Source organism: Notamacropus eugenii, chromosome 3, assembly GCF_028372415.1.
Source record: "Notamacropus eugenii isolate mMacEug1 chromosome 3, mMacEug1.pri_v2, whole genome shotgun sequence".
Classification (NCBI taxonomy): Eukaryota; Metazoa; Chordata; class Mammalia; order Diprotodontia; family Macropodidae; genus Notamacropus; species Notamacropus eugenii.
Genome location: NC_092874.1, coordinates 78,657,745 through 78,672,599, shown reverse-complemented (window position 1 = coordinate 78,672,599; position 14,855 = coordinate 78,657,745).

Below are 14,855 nucleotides of genomic sequence, written 5' to 3'. Positions count from 1 at the left end.
TATATTTGGTTCAATTATATCCCAGTCATTTGAGCTAATTGAGTCAAATGAGAGTGTCACAGGACTTACAGTAAGTCCAGAGATTTCTCTTCCTTCTGTCTGAGCTGCTCATCCTCAGCTGTCAACATTCAGCCTCCAAGCCTAATCACTGCCATCCCCCACGAGCACAAACTGCAGCAGCTTTCACTCCACATGAATGTCAGGACTTCCTTCTGTTTGCTCGGAGCCTCTATCTCCGGCATCCAGCCCACTTTTTTTTTTTTTTTTTAGTAGTACAATTTCTCTAAATTTCCAATAATTCCCCTGCCCTCACTGCCCTTTTTCTATCTGCTGCTGATCATTGGAACCTATTGCCTCTTTCTTTCTTTCTAAATTTTCCATAGTGGGATGCCTGATTGGCAATTTGATGGAGATGCCAGTGAAACCTTCCTGGATGACTCAGCAGTCAGGGGAATATTTGTGTGTATTTGTGTGTGTGGGGTGGGGGGAGGAAGGGGGGCACACTCCCCTTGCAATGGCCCCAAGGTTGCTGCCAGCCAGGGTTCCAGTTTGTAGTCAGCTACAAGCTGGACTCTGCTCTAGAATACAAAGGACTGTGTTGCATTAACACCAGAAGCTATTAATAATTCTTCGCTCACATTACTGAGCCTTTGGTTTTGAAATACAACATTAATAGCACTTGTCTCCTTGCCCTAAGCAGCACTTATGAGGCCATGATTTTTCTGTGTTTCAGAAATGATACTCTTCTGTAACAGGGCACATTTGCCTTTATTATTAGACTTTGTTTCTAAGACTTTTGAACTATTACCTGCAACCTGAGCTGTCTTTCCTAATAAATTGATTTTTGTAAACCCACCCACTAAACCAGTGAGTGTTAACCTTTAATGTGTCATGAAAGATCTTAGCAAAGTCTATGGACTCCTTCCCAGAATAAGGTTTTCAGATACATAAAATGAAATGCGTAGTTTTTACAAAGGAAACCAGTTATATTGAAATGGTTATAAAAATATTTTTAAAAATAAATTAACTGACCCCAGGTTAAGAACCCCTGGTGAAAACCTAGAGTTAACTTGTGTTTTTGTGTTAACCAGAATCCTATAACCTTGGGTGCTAATGAGACATTACACACGAAAGGATCTGAAAGGGTATTACAAAGCTCTTTAGTTCCCAGGTGAATCTTAGTGACTCATACATAGAGAGAAGGAGGTGGAACCCTGAGGCATGACCTGATTTTCCTCTGGATCATGTGATGACTGTGAAAGGCTTGGGAAGAGAACCCAGCTCTCCTAACTGAAAATCAAATGCTCAGTTTACTAGACTGGCAGCCAAGTCTGTGGTGTACATTTTGAAAACAAATAAATGAAATAGTTGCTTGGCTGAACCTCAGGGCTCCATTTTTCCTCTTGAAAATCTGGTGAATGGGCAATACCTTACACTGGTATCCTCCCCAGGGCGTGGAGATTGGAATGGAGGTAAATTCTGAAACTGTATCAGCTCTCAAAGCTCCACCCATTAGTGAATTTGGAGAATGTCTGAGCTCCTCAGAATGCCTTGAGCATAAGGTAATGAATTCAAGACTGGACTCCCTACTCTTCCTGACCTCATTTGGATTTTCTTGTCAAAAATGTGGTCTGCCATTCCCTTCTCGAGGTCATTTTACAGATGAAGAAACTGAGGCAAACAGGGTTAAGTGACTTGCCCAAAGTCACACAGCTGATAAGTGTCTGAGGCCAGATCTGAATTTAGGTCTTCGTGATTCCAGGCTCTGCATTGTATCCAAGAAGGCCTGAGTTCAAATTCAGATCTTGAAATTTACTTAGTGACTATGGACAGATCAGCTAAACGTCCTCAAGCTCAGTTTCCTATTCTATAAAATGAGAAATCTGGTTAATCTAGTTAATTATTACAAAATGTTGTTGGGAGACTAAAATGAGATAATGTTTGTAAGGTGTTTTGTAAGCCTTAAAGCACATTTTAAATTTGTCAAAGATTGTTGAGTATGATTAATTTATCATTAGATGTTTATTATATTTTCCCCTATCCTGTACAAAAGGGATATTCAATTGAACAGGAAGTGCTATCACAATCCCAATTTTAAAAACTTAAAATTTAAAAACTTACAATTTGCTTAGGGTTGTGCAATTCTATATTTAACAAGGTATCTCCTCAGCTTCTTTTGGTTTTCTTCTGTGTGTTTAAAAAAATATTTCATGGATGCTCTTTTCTTTCTTCAAGAAGAGAAACATTCTCTCAAAATACATGCCCTCTTTTGTTTTAAAGAAGTATTATCAAGACAAATAAATCATTATGTTGGTCATATTTATAAATGCTTTTCTCATACTTCATCACTTCTCTGCCCAAGAAGTAAGAGACATGCATCATCAGACTTTTTGGAAATCATGAGTGGTCACTGCTTTAGTCACAGTTGCTTTCCTTTACATTATCAGAATCATGATATAAATGATTTTCCTGGTTCTGCTTATTTCACTCTGGCTTTGTTCATACTCATCTTTCTAAATATCTCTGAATCCACCATTGTTTCAGGACAGGAATTTTCCATTGTTATCATATCCCACAGTTCACTAACATATACTTTGTTTAACCGTCTCCCCACTGATGGACACACCCACTTTGTTTCTAGGTCTTCCTTAGTGTCACTCTAAATATTTTTAGACATGCAGATCTTTTTTCCCTTTGTCTTTGACTTCTCTGGGGATTATACCAAGTAGTGATACCACTGATTCAGAGAGTCTGTACAGCTTAGTGACTTTTGAAATGATTTTTCAAACTTTACCCCAAAATGGTTGTATCAGTTGCCAGTTCCACCAACAGTGCACTAGTGTATCTGTCTTCCCCCAGCCCTTTTGACAATTTTAATTTTCCTTTATTGCAATTTTTGCCACTGTAATGAGCATAAGTTAGGATCTCAGCATTGTCTGTGTCACTTCTTAGTGATTTGGAGAATTATTATGTAGTTGTTGATAACTTGCATTTCTTTATTTGAGATCTGTATGCTATCCTTTGCCCACTTATCAATTGGGTAATCAGTCCCAATTTATTCATTCAACATATTCATTGAACATCTATTATATACACATTCTTGTACTAGGCATTATGGGGGATGCAAAATGAATTAACACTAATGACTCTTCAAGAATTCAGTGAGATAGGAAGATTGACATGTATTATCAATAATTCAAGGCAGAATATGACGAATTATTCAAATGGTAATAGAGACAGGAAGTACTACAGGACTGAGTTTCCTCTAGGCTAGAATGATCAGGGAGGGAAAGGAAGAACATAAGCATTTATTAAGTGCTTATATATTCAAGGCACTGTGCTAAGAAGCTTTACTAATATAATTCGCATTTGACCCACATAACAACTCTATGAGGTATATAATGTTATTATCCCCATTTTACAGATAAGAAAACTGAGGCAGACAGAGGTTGTGACTTGCCCAGAATCACACCACTAGTAAGTGACTGAGATTGGATTTGAACCATGGTCTTCCAAACACCAGCCTCCATAATCTACCCACCATGTTACCTTTCTATCAAGAGGGGGTGAAATTCTGAAAAAAAAAAATAGGCAGAATTTGGAGGGGCTGAGAAGAAGAGGGAAGAAAAAGTATTGGAACAGAGTCTACCATAGCACACAATTGGAAGATCAGAGTGTTATGTTTGGGGGGCAATAGGAACTATGCCAGAGAAGAAGCACTTGAGCCTGGACTGTAATGTGGGACTGATTCATTGTTTAGGACACCACCATCTTGCCACTCTCATTAAATGGACAACTTTGGTGTCAGCCAAACTAACCTCACATATCTAACCAGTTGCCACATCTACCTTCACAACATTTCCTATAGATCCCCTTTTTTCTACCCATACAACCACCACTGTAGTTTAGGTCTAGTCACCCTTCACCTGAATTTCTTCCATAAATTTCTGATTATCCTCATGCTTTAAATTTCTCCCCCGTCCAATCCATTTTCCACAAAGCTGTCAAATTGATTTTCCTAAAGTATAGCTTTTACCATGACACTTCTCTACTCAATAGATACTCTTAGTTCCCTATTACCTCTAGGATCAAATATAAATTCTTCTGTTGGGCATTTAAGCCTCTTTATAACTTGACCCTTCTTGTCTTTCCAATAGTATTACACATGACTCCTCTCCATGAACTCTACTATACCTGCATATATTGGCCTACTTGCACTCCTCACACACAATCCTCCTTTAGTATCCTTTGCACTGGTTGTTCTTCCTTCTTGGTGTACTTCCCCTCTTCCTATCTACCTCTTAGAATCCCTTAGTTTCCCATAAAGCTTATCTTCAACACTACCTTCTGTAGGAACACTTTCCTGGTCTCTCCCATTTGCTAGTGCCTTTCTCTCTAAGGTTAGCTTTCATATACTCCGTATGTACCTACTAGTACATATGGTATCTTCCATTAGAATGTAAGATCCTTGAGGGCAGGATTACATTTGCTTTTTCCTTTGTGTCTCCAGTATGCCAGTACTCTCTATATACTAAGTGCTTAATAATAAATTCTTATACATTGATTATTTCCTGTTTTTTGTGTGTATCTATTTCAGCTTAAATATATATATACACACATATATATGTATATATGTATGTTTTCAATTTATATAATTAGAGAAATAAAGATAAATTAAAATGCTCAAATAAATTTTTGTTCCACATTCAATAATGATAATGAAATCAGAAGAAAATTTTTAAAAAACACATTCTACAAAGAATAATCAGGACATGGGGAGATTTAAAAGACAAATTGTTCGGTACAGTGGAAGCCTGTATCACTTGACACTATTAAGGCAAATGGGATTTTATTCATAAAGATGAAAACATTTAGTACCACTTTGTAGAACTTATTTAAGCATTAATACATTTTCAATGATTCAATCCTAAATGAAGTAAAATACTTTTATTTAATAATTGGCTTACTATTCTTTCAAATTTAATTTCTACTTGCTTTTAAAAAGAGATTCTTTTATTAACTCTTTCTGCTATGTTGGCATAAGAACCTGGTAACTTGTATTGTGAAACATCATATTCTATATTATTCTTTTAACAAATACCTTAATAAAACCTTTTACTTTCAGTTTTTTATCTCTAATTTCACTGTCTAGGGAACAGTATCACCATAGGTTTTAATTTCCTCTGAGCAAGTTCCTAATATGTGAATCAAAATATCAAAGATAATGAGATAGGGAGGCAGAGTGAAGCTACAATGGAAACTTTGCTCACACTCTCAGTAATCAAAAGTCAAGTCTTGCAGTATACTATTAAAAAAAAAACAACTTGGGCTTTCCAAGATTCCAACTCTTCTTGAGCACTATTTTTCTTGGTGAAATACTTGGCAAATGACTCACTATCCCTTCAGTTATTTTCAGAGATACAAGGACATTGCCATGTCAAAGTTGTGAACTTCAGTGGCAACTTACAGAACAAAGAGTAGAAATTCCATTTGCTAGAGATAACTCACATCTCTCTTTACATCAGCAAGTAGAGGGAAACTCTTTCTAGGCCATATGTACTTTTCTGGGATATTTCTTAGCTGATTCTTTAGGATTTTCCAAGTATACCATCATATCATCTGCAAAGAGTGACAGTTTTGTTTCAGCATTGCCTATCCTAATTCCTTCAATTTCTTTTTTTTGCCTCTTATTGTGATAGCTAGCATTTCTCGTACAGTACTGAATAATAGTGGTAATAATGGGCATCCTTGTTTCATCTGGGATCTTATTGGGAAAGCTTCTAGTTTATCACCATTACAATAACGTTCACTGATAGTTGTAGATAGGTACTACTTATCTATCATTTTAAGGAAAACTCCATGTATTCTTATGGTCTCTAGTGTTTTTAATAGGTAGGGGAGCTGTATTTTATAAAAAGCTTTTTCTGCATCTATTGAAATAATCATATGGCTTCTTTTTTTTTTTTTTTTGATGTGGTCAATTATGCTAATAGTTTTTCTAAATTGAATTAGCCCTACATTCCTGGTATAAATTCCACCTGGTCATAGTGTAGTATCCTGGTGATAAATTGCTATAATCTCTTTGCTAGTATTTTGTTTAAAATTTTTGAATCAATATTCATTAGGGAAACTGGTCTATAATTTTCTTTCTCTGTTTTGGCTCTTTCTGATTTAGGTATCAGCATCATATTTGTATTATAAAAGGGATCACATAGGACTCCCTTCTTCCCCTATTTTTCCAGAGAGTTTATATAGTATTGGAATCAGTTGTTCTTTAAATGGTTGGTACAATTCAATTGTAAATCCATCTGACCCTGGAGTTTTTTCTTAGGGAGGTCATTGATGTCTTATTCAATTTCTTTTTTCTAAAATGTGGTTATTTAAGTACTTTTTTTCTCTTCTGTTAATCTAGGCAATTTATATTTTTGTGAATATCCATCCATTTCCCTAAAATTGTCAAATTTATTGGCATACACTTTGGAAAAATGGCTCTTAATTATTGCTTTAATTTCTTCTTCATTACTGATGAATTCACTCTTTTAATTTTTGATACTGGTAATTTGGTTTTCTTTTTTTATTTAAATCAAATTAACCAAAGGTTTACCCATTTTATCATTTTTTTAAATAAACTAGCTCTTAGTTTTGTTTACTAGTTCAATAATTTTCTTACTTTCAATTTTATTAATTTCTCTTTTGATTTACAGAATTCCTAATTTGGTGTTTAACTGGGGATTTTTAATTTATTATTTTTTCTAGTTTTTCAAATTGCATGCCCAATTCATTGATCTGCTGTACTGATGTATGCATTTAGAGATATTGTTGTTCAGCTGTTTCAGTTATATCTGACTCTTTGTGACCCCATTTGGGGTTTTTTTGGCAAAGATCCTGGAGTGGTTTGCCATTTCCTTCTCTAGCTCATTTTACAGATGAGGAACTGAGGCAAGCAAGGTTAAGTGATTTTGCCCAGGGTCACAAAGCTAGTAAGTGAGGTCAGATTTGAAGTCAGGAAATTTTTGTTTCGGTTTTTTTTTTTGAACTCCAGGCCCTGAGCTCTATGCACTGTGCCACTTAGTTACCATTTAAAATGTCCCCACTTTACGGATAAGAAAAACAGGTTAAGTGACTGGCTCAGGATCACACAGCTAATAAGTGTCTGAGGACGTATTTGAACCTGGGTGTCCCTGACTCCAGGCTTGAGGCTCTATCCACTGTATCGGTTAGCTGCCCCTGACTTTTGGAAGAGGGATTAGTCTGTTTTTGGCATCTCCAGAGGGCAGTAGTAGGGACCTACAGATAGAAATTACAAAGAGACAAGGTTAGATTTAACATAAAGAAACATGCCCAAATAATTAGAGTGGCCCAAAAATACAATAGTCTGCCTCCAGATGTAGTGAGTTACCCGTGACAAGAGATTTTCAAACAACGGCCAAGTGAATGACCTCTTAGGGAATATGTTGTAGACTGGATTCCTGTTCAGGTAAATATTGGAATAGTTGGCCCTTTGTGTCCCTTTCAATTCAGATATTCTATGATTCTGAAAAATCCTCAAAAGCTTAGGGGCTACACATCTTTATGTAGGACAGAGGAACTTGAGCAGCAACAGTAATGGTTTACATTTAGTGTTTTTTGGTTCAAAAAGTACCTTCTTTCCCATTCTGTGAATTAGATTTTTTTTGGGGGGAGACCTGTAATTTCATTAGTTTAAGGATATCTCCAATGAGCATACTTTCCTCTATTTTAGTATAGATCAGCAATTATTCTATAACATTTCTTAGAAAGATGCCTGGGATACAGAGCTTAAGAGACTTGTCTAGCTTCACCTAGCCAACATATACCAGGGACAAGGGTGGCTGTCTTGGCTTGAACCCAGTCCCGCTTCACTATTCATTATGTCATGCTTCTGTCTGAATTAGATTTTGCTAGTTATTATCTGAAAAGTATGAATGAAATAACTGAAACTCAGGAAAAGCAACTTGCCTGTAGTCATACTGTTTGAACCGCCCTCTCACTCCTGCCCACACTCTCAATGAAATGATGTTTTTTCCCATTATAGTCTTCAGGAAGGTTTTCCTGGTCCTCATTAACTCTAAGGCTGCACCTTTGTGATTGATTACTTCCAATTTAAGGTTGTATTTATTTAGTAGTGCGTGTTGTATATACATACCATGCACTACATACTTGTATGGGTGTTGTCTCCTCCACTAGACTAAGTTACTGGAGAGCAGGGATTGTTTTTGCCTTTTTTGTACCCCAGCACAGCGCCTGTCACAAAATAAGTCCCACCTTTGACACTACTCCCAGTGACTGTCAACGTGTGATCTCCCTTTAACCTGGACTCTGTGTTCTTTGAAGCGTCATCCACAAGAAACTTCTATCAGGCATGGTGAAAATCTGACCCTAGCACAATTCATATAACCATGTTTACTATTTTCTTATAAATATATATATATTAAACATATATATATGTTCAATTTGACCGCTGTCAAGTAAGTAGTAGTCACAATAATTTTGGGCAAACTTATCTCTATGTTCTTTTGAATGGTTTCTTGAGTAAATTAAGGTGAACTTTCCACTTTACTTGCCTGTAAAAGCAGCTCACACAATTAAATGCTTATTTATATGCTATCTTTTCCCTACATCTTTTTGATCGCTGATCCTCAGGAAGAACTGAGTTCAGATCTAGTGTCAGACACTTACTAACTGTGGCTAGGCAAATCACTTAACATCTATCTGCCTCAGTTTTGTCATCTGAAAAATGGAGGTAAAAATAGCACTTACCTTTTAGAGTGGTTAGGAGGAACAAATGAGATAATATTTGTAAAGTGCTTTGTAAATGATACAGATGCTTAAAGTGCTATACAAAAACTAGCCATTAAATGCTCTCTATTAAAAATAATGGGATGGATTCACACACACATATATTTTCCAACTAAATTCACTTTTCAGGTATTTTGTTCATTTGTTCAGTTGTATCTGACTCTTCATGACCCCGTAATGGTTTTTGTTGGCAAAGATGCTGGAGTAATTTGCCATTTCCTTCTCTAATGGATGAAAACAAACAGAGTTTAAGTGACTGGCACAGGGTCTCACAGCTAGTGAGTGTCCGAGGTCAGATTTGAACTCAAGTCTTCCTGACTCCAGGCCCAGTGTTTTATCCACTGAAATATCTAGCGGCCATCTTTGCTTACTCAGGTAACTACCTTCAGTTATTTATCCTTTCCCCCCTTAAAATATAAGTCTATCATGAAAACAATAATATTATAATATAGAGAGGCTATATGAAATAATGAAGAGAGGTAGCTGGCTTTGGGAGCAGAAAGACTTGGGGTTTTTAGCCTTGCTTTTGATATCTGCTAGTTATATAACCGTGCATGAAATATTTAACCTTTCATGGAGTCCCCCCAAAAACAAACAAACAAATAAACAACCCTCTAAGATTAGACCATACAATGAAACTGTTGATCTGCATCACAGAAGGGAGTTTCCATACTGGGAACCCCTCACATGGAAAAAAATCACAAGTTCTGACCAGATGAAAAACAAAGAAAAATGCAGTGTAAATTCAACCAAATATTACATCAACTAGGGTGAAAACTCAGGAGGAATCTGTTTTGAACAGATCAAAGAAAAACGTTCCCTCAGTCATAAGCAGCCTATATGTGACCTTTAGCAATTAACAGGAATATAAAAGAAAATGAGATTTTCCTTCAGTTGATAGATATACTCCACCAGGATGAAAATATTGCTTATGTACTGCACCTGCATACATTCTCTGATTTAGCTCAGTACATTTACAAATGCTACATATTACCATCATCATCATCATCATCATCATCTTTGAAAATTAGATGAAACCAGCTAGGGAGTATTTCTGTAATGCTGTACAGTTTGGGCTGTGTTTTAATTAAGTCAATAGGAAGGCGCTTTATTGTCCAATAGATGCATTCCTATGGTCATAGAAATTTAAGATCAGCTTTTCTTTTAATCTCATCATTTTCCAACATGTTTAGTAAATATTGTGTGCCAAATTCTTAAAAAAAACTCCTACTCTTTTAAGGTAAACAATGAAAGCCAGTTAATGGTATGATTACTACAATTTTGTTATCAAACAATTGGAAAAATAACTTGTGCCCTGAAATATTAGGAGCAGTCAGTTGAATAAAAAAATTGTTTTCATACGATTTCCTGTTAATAAAGACCTTCTGATCGTTTAGACCATCGCATAGTTTAGGACGTGATGAGGGGTAAGAAAGAAACTAGCAGAAGATAATGGACCATGTGGCTTTTTCTGAAAGTAGCTTGAAAATTGCTTGCTGACACAGAAAGGAGTAGAACAGTGCTTCTATTACAGGAAAATACAACTTTTTTTTCTCATTTTTCTTAGAATTCATATGTCAGGCTTACATGCTTCCGCTTTTCTGGTATCGTTATTTACAATAGTATCACTGTTTCCATAGATATGCAGAATGTCTGTTTCCATAGCAACACAACTGGGCTTCCTAAACAAATAAGTATCATGGTGTTAATCTCGTTTCACTGTTATTGCACTAGGTTATTAGATATGAAACTCAAAAAATAATCTAAGCTGTTTGAAAGTAGGTGGGTTGGTTTGATTGCTCAGTCCTTTAGCTATTAAATTCCAGTTTCATATTAAAATATATATCCATTTGAAAAATAGCAGGAGTTTGCATAATAAACATGTAACTGATTTTAGTTGCTGGTTATAAAACATTGTAATTTAATAAGATCATGTTCCAATACATGGGCAAGGTACATGGAAAGGCTTATAAGCTCTCAATTAGAATGATTGCATCTTAGTTGGCCATGCAGATTTTCCCCTTATTTTTCCCCCTCAGATCTCTAATGTCATATCTAACCTCTCAAAAGCAATATTTTTCCCCTGACATTTTTTATTTTTGCATTTTTAAATGATTTCAGTCAGTTTCCCCTCATTTGACTGCCTCCATGAAACTGACATGTTTCAGGCTTCATTTACTTGAAAAGAACTTTATAATTTGCTTGGTTTCCACCCACTCTGAATGAAACAAAGGAGAACCCAGTTTTGAGTATCTTTCTTCAGTTCTCTCACCCTACCAACCCCAACTCCACCACTATCATCTTTGAAATAGTCTTCATTAATATCTTGTTCGTAAAATATTAGGGCGTATGTGGTGAAGAGATGAAATATTCAGCTCTATACTTTCAAAATGCATAGATGAGTAGGGGAATTTGAATAGATTCATGCTTTTTAAAAGAAACAATAGAAGAGTGATCAGAAGTCCCATAGTAGTTTCTCATAACATGCTGCAAAATTATCTTGGAGAGTGATCCAACTGGAGAGTACAGATTTCTTATCCTGTACCCTATGTTATGATCCATTTTACCAGTCATTTTCAGAAAAGATCCTCTTTATTTCCTTGTGTTAGAGCACACTGAACTTGGAACCCAGTTCCAAAGGGTATTTTTAAAAATATTCTCATTGCTGTTTCCTCAAGTAGAACTTATATAGAATGTTCAAGTAATTAATTTATCATATGGGCCAGGTTAGGCTGACTTAGAGAGAGTAGTGAACCATGCATGAGTTCATGTACTTTAGGATGTGTTTATATAGGGTCAAAAGTCTTGGCCATTTGTGATCACTCAGTCCCAAATGCATTCAGTCATCTGGATGTTTGCCTTCATGTGGTTATGTTATCAGTTTGCCTGAGTTTTTGTTTAAATTACCCAGATGATTGGGGGCATGCGAATCACCTGATTTCTCCCTCCTTGAATTATAACAGAGAATGTCAAGGAATAGAGGTTGATCACTAATTTCAAAGGCTGCGTAGAGGTCAAGGAGAATGAAGACTGAGAAAAGGCCATTGGATTTGGAAACTTTTGCCTCTGTATTGTCTCATTACTTCCCATGGGTTCAATTATCATCTTTTTGAAGATGATTGCCACATCTTTGTATTGAGTCCTAGTCTGTATCCCCTGAGCAATAGTCATGCATCACCAGCTATCTCTTGAATATCTCAGACTGGAAGTCTCATAGGCGTATCAAACTCAACTTGTCCAGAACACCACTCATTATTTTTCTCCTCAAGTGATCCCATCTTCTGAACTTCCTTATTATTATTGAATAAAGCCTTATCCACCAGGTACCCAGGTTCTCTCAGTATCATCTTTAATTCCTTACTCTCACTGACTCCTCAATTATTTCTCAGTTGTGGAAATCTGTAGGTTCAGATTGTATTCCTTGGGAGGTTCTTGAGTAATTGAGGTCCTTCCTTTTTTTTGTTTACCTCCTTTCCACCAAAAACAAATCCACTTTAAAGAATTGAATCAAGAATACATCCTCAGGAGTTCAAGTGATGCCTTTCTTTAAGCTGATCATTACCAGTTGTGATAGATGGAAGAGAAGTAGATTGGGAAGTCCTAGATATGAACATTTTTAAACCTAAGGTCTTATTCTTAGCTCTTCCACTATCATTCATATGTCACCTGACTTCCCCTGAACCTCAGCTTCTTAATCTGCAACATAAGTGGGTTGTACTCAGTGATATCTGTGGGCTTCTTCTCTTAAATTCCTATGATCTCTTTAGGTTAAGGCAGATTAGACCAGTTACAGGAATGTAGCAAACCAAACCCACTGGACTGATTTGTATGTAAAATTTCTGGGAAAAGAGGATTCATTAGCGAACAAGTCAACCCAGTTGTGTTAGACAGAAATGATAATGGCACAGTCAGAGTTGAATAGCAGCATCTATTGAAGGAGATATTTCTGTCTGTAACTGATGGGTTATTGATCAGATATCACTATTACACATTCTCTCAAACTTACAATACAGTAAATGCTCCTAGATTCTCCAAAGAAGGAGATGCACTTGTGTCCTTTCCACAGGTTGGTATGTTCCTTGATGAAAATCATCTTAGAAGGGGTTGTACATTCAGTCTGTGTATCCTACTGACTGTATCCTGGCCCTTGATGACATATTAAATAAAGATAATGGCATTTTGTTTTGTGAACCAGTTCCTTAATCACCCCTTTCCTTAATTAGCCTTTCCTGAGGCTTGGTTTTAAAGGGGGGAATTTCTCTGAAAGGTCTGATGAGCTCTAATGGCAGGGCTTTTTAGGGGAATTTTTAATGGGTTTTCTGTATCTGTGACCTAAGTGTAAGGAATTGCTGTACTTTCCAGGAAGTAAGCAGAAACGTTTAGCTTAGTAGCCAATGCTGGATAGAAGGCCTATAATAAATTAAGTCCAAATAAAAGTAATCTGTGTGTTTTACATGCTGATTATCTTAATGGATAATAGGAACTGCAGTAAGATAGGTCAAGTGTGAATGTAGGCTTTTTCAGTACTTGTACTATTTGTACTAGTACATCTAGTCAGTCACCTCATTTTCCAGATAAGGAAACTGAGGCTTTTAAAGATGTAGTTACTTGTTTAAGGTGAAACAAGCAGTAAATAGAAGAGCTGAGATTTTTCTAAGGTTCTCTGACTCTAAATCCAGTAATCTTTTCACTATACCTTGTTGCTGAACATCTGCAGATAAGACCAATTCTAGGAGAAAAAAATGCAAAAATATAAATACATATGTTATTATATTACATTTATATAAGTATCACATATTGTTTGTATTATGTAGTTAATACAAAAAATAAATAGAATTCTCATTGCATGGATGTATATGTAAGTATGTATATATATAATGTATATGTATATATATAATGTGTATATATAAAATGTGTGTGTGTATATGTTTACACACATATATATGTATACACACACACACACACACACACACACACACATATATACCTGGATTCAGACACTTACTAGCTGTGTGATCCTGGGCAAGTAGCAACATCTGCCTTCCTCAGTTTCCTCGTGTGTAAGATGTGAATAATAATGTCTTCCCAATGAGGAGGGTTGGAGGGGGAGGAAAGGAGAGAGCCTGGAACTCAGAGTCTTAAAAATGAATGTCAAAAAATGTTTTTACATGTAACTGTGGGAAAATAAAGAACTAAATAAAAAAAATTTAATTGGGAATAATTATAGAGCTTTTCTCCCAGGCTGTTGTGAGGATCAAATGAAATAACCCAGTGCTTGTCACATAGTAAGCATTAATGTTGGTCATTATTGTCATTAATAATAATCTATAGTATGTATATCTATCTATCTATGTATCTATCTATCAATATCTATGAAACTCACTAAGATGCTTTCTAAGGCTCATGAAACATTGCACTACTCTCTTTCTTGGTTGTAGGGAGCACGTTCTGTAGGGATCAATTGAAAAAACAAGTATCATAGCAGGAGTTCTAAAGATCCATGGAAGTTTCAGAGTATCCATAAACTTAGATGTGAAAAAAAAAATCTCATCTTAATTTTTCTTAGCTTTAGCTGATATTTAGTACATCGTCCAATTACATATGCAGGTAATATACCACAGTAGTATTAGACTTCATTAGATTGCCAAAGGAAACTATTATATGCAAAAGGCTAAGATCCCTTTGACCTTTTAGGTCATCTATAGCGTCATGGAACATCCTTCTCTTTTACTGTCAAGTATTAGAATTTGTCTCCACTTGTAGGTTTAGGGTATGCCTAGGACTCCTGCCTGAATCCAAGGACGCACCTCAAGTGTCTATATCCTTTTCTATTTTCCCATCAGTCTATTCTGCTTGCTTTGCCCTCTCCTAAACACCCACCTTGTTTTGACCTCTGGAACCTGTATCATTCTATATTTTTAGCTCCTTGCTTTGGCCACTTTGCTTGGGCTTCTTTGTTCTGGTTGACTTGCTCACTATGGCCTTGCTATATAATGTCCTGAACTTAACTTTATCTGTTTGGCTATGACCCACTACCT